Source organism: Sciurus carolinensis, unplaced genomic scaffold (genome assembly GCF_902686445.1).
Source record: "Sciurus carolinensis unplaced genomic scaffold, mSciCar1.2, whole genome shotgun sequence".
In the NCBI taxonomy this organism is placed as follows: Eukaryota; Metazoa; Chordata; class Mammalia; order Rodentia; family Sciuridae; genus Sciurus; species Sciurus carolinensis.
The window spans coordinates 40,281-43,437 of record NW_025920267.1 but is presented as its reverse complement, the minus strand read 5'-3'; the positions used below and the strand labels follow the sequence as shown (position 1 = coordinate 43,437).

Here is a 3,157-nt window from a genome sequence, read left to right as displayed (position 1 = left end):
AAGTAGAGAAGAGGAAGGAGACAGGGGGAGGAAGGAGGCAAGGGTAAAAAGAAGTACTAAGGACTGAAATGGAGCCAATTATATTCCATGCATCCATGATTATGCCACAATGAACCCCCTTGATTATGTATAACGATAATTCGCCAATAAAAACACTTAAAAGAGAAAAGCAAGCAGATGGAAATATCATGAGGCCTGTACCACACAAGAGGAAACAAATGGCATATAAAATGTGAAATAATTCTGAAAGCACAAGATATATATAAATTAATTAAGTAGTATTTTACATACACTAGATTATCAGAGTAAATGAAAATATTTTGAGGATGATATGGAATGTCAGGAGTATCTAATGGGAAGGTAACTGGTTCAAGCCCTTAGGAAAACTCTTTGGAAATACTAAAGCATGATCAACTACTCTGTTATAGCTGATGATTCCACCCCAAATGAAAAGCTACCTTTGATTTCCTTCTTATGCCATGGAGAATATTCAAGTACCTTTATTCACAAAAGCAGAAAAATAGATACCACAGTTCATCCACCTCAGACAGGTTGCTTACTTTTATTGTCTCCAGGCACTGTGAATACTGCATTGCTAATAAATCATTAACTGCTGGGAACAGCATGATTGGTTCTGAAGGACAATGATGAGGGTAACATGAAGACAGTTTAGTCCATTCAAGTCTGAATTTATCAAGGTTACAAAGAAGTGCTTTGATGTAATAAATTGTATAGGGATATCTCCAGGGGTGAAAAACTGCTTTCCTGTCCTATGAAAATGTCAGTTTTGTAGGCTGAAACATAATCAAGTGCTGGCCATCAATCAAATACCGGCCACATCAATCCAAAGTCAGTGTCCAAAATTAACATGCCTCCTTTTGGTCTTACTGTCTCTACTATTTCATCTACCTTAAATGAAACATGTCCCACTTATGACTCACAGAGACAATTCCAGGAAACACTGCTCCCCTCAAATGCCCTCTCCAAACAAATAACCTTGACCCCTTGTCTTATATGATGGCCACCTTTCAGTGGTACAGGACTGCTTGCTCACATGTTGAAGGCCACCATCCAGCTCACTGCAAAATGTAGCCTGGATGACCCAGGAAGAGGTTAAGTATCCGTATGAGCTGGATAAAGGCACTCAGTTTCTGCCTCTTGCGTGATGTCTCGGTGTGACACCTGACACCTGCATTTTCTGCAGTCACCTGAAGCCCTGAATGATCCACCTCACAGAGAACTGAGTGAAGTGCTGCTTTCTGTTGCAGCATCTCCCTTCCCTCTGGTCTCCTTGTAATTAAAAGTAGCTTTATTATTCTTTAAGTATATTAATGTTAGATACTCTTCTTATTATGAGGATTGAAGGACTCTTGATAAAGGAATCAAATGAACAGGATCAGGTTCATAAATCACACAATTATCTCAACACACAAATACTATCAAATTATGAAAATTTGTAGATAATGACCTTAAATATGGATGGATGCTATTATTACCTTGAATGATATGGCCCATCATTACCAGGTCCCAAAAACTGATTCACAAGCTAAGAATATTCTGTCTTTGGCCTGACAGTAGAATTAATGATAATGCAGCAATTCACATGGCCCCAGGCACAGGAAGAGGTTCCTAGCCATGACCAAAGCTTGGTTTAACTACTATCCCTGCTCTATCTGCCTTCCAATTTACTTTATTCTGAGATGCACCACAAAATACATTCTAAAATCTGAACCCAGCTTCAGACCTTGCTTCTGTGAGGAAAGGTACTGTGTTAAAAGACTTGAAATCATGTCTCTTAACATAGATAGCATGAAGCAATGGCAAGATTCTATCCAAGTTCAAAAGATCTGGTCATTATGTTCTATACTCATGTAGAAAAATGTAGGGACAAAGTGATCAGGCATTTTGATTCTCCAAGAATCTTGTTTTTTTTAAAAATGTACTCTAGAAACACAAGTCCAAAGAAAATGACAACACATCATGGTGGAGAAGGTGTCCTACTGATGAGCTTCCTCAGGTCTCCCTTCATGTCCCTGTTCCTCAGACTGTAGATAAAGGGGTTCAGCATCTGAGTGACCACAGAGTACATCACTGAAGTCACTGCTTCAGTGACTTCCTGGAGGAGTCAGTCACTACAGAACTAATGTACACCCCAAATCCTGTCCCATAAAACAGGGAGACAACAGACAGGTGAGACCCACAGGTGGAAAAGGCTTTATGCTTTCCTTCTGATGAGGGCATTCTCAAGACAGAGGACACAATGTGAATGTAAGAGAAAATGATCCCAAAGACAGGAACACCAGCAAATAGACCAGCCACCAAGTATACCAGGACATTATTGATGAGGGTATCAGAGCAGGCCAGTTTGATGATCTGAGCAAGTTCACAGAAGAAGTGGGGGATCTCCAGGTCTGTGCAGAAGGACATCCTCAGCACCATAAGAGTGTGGAAGAGGGCGTGCACAATACTAATGACCAGGGAGAGTAGAACCAGGGGGACATGCAGGTGGGGATTCATGACGACAGTGTATATCAGGGGGTGACAAATGACCACGTAGCGGTCATAGGCCATCACTGCAAGCAGACAATTTTCTAAACCTCCAAAAACTAATACAAAGCAGACCCAGAAGAGGCAGCCAGTGTAGGTGATGCTCTGATCCTGTCTCAGGATGTTCACCAGCATCTTGGGGATTGTGCTGGTGATTAAGCAGATGTCATTAGAAGACAGGTTGGAGAGGAAGAAGTACATGGGTGTGTGGAGGTGGGAGTCAAAGCTGACAGCCCGGATGATGAGCAGGTTTCCCAGGATGGTGATCAAGTACATGGACAGGAAGATGCTGAAGATGAGGGACTGCAGTGCTGGGTCATCAGTCAGCCCCAAGAGAAGGAATTCTGAAACACCTGTTTGGTTTACAGTTGCCATGTTTTTGAAGAATCTTGCCGGGGTCCAGCCCTAGCAGGAGTCCATGGGTTCCACACCGGTAAACGGGGCGCAGGGAGACAGCGTCGGCGATGGATGGAGAATGAAAGACACAGACTCTAGTTCTGGTGCAATCAATCCCACTTTATTCTGGGGAGGGCTGGGTTTATATACAGTTTTCTTCAGGCTATAATGGCAGTCTTGTGGTTAATATTAAAGAAGTTTCTAAAGCATAGGC

At 42.1% G+C, this 3,157-nt stretch overlaps 1 pseudogene; it reads right to left on the bottom strand.

Moving 5' to 3' along the window:
• Positions 1–1,978: 1,978 nt before the first annotated feature.
• LOC124975393 (olfactory receptor 7G2-like) lies at positions 1,979–2,922 on the bottom strand (annotated as a pseudogene).
• Positions 2,923–3,157: the final 235 nt, after the last annotated feature.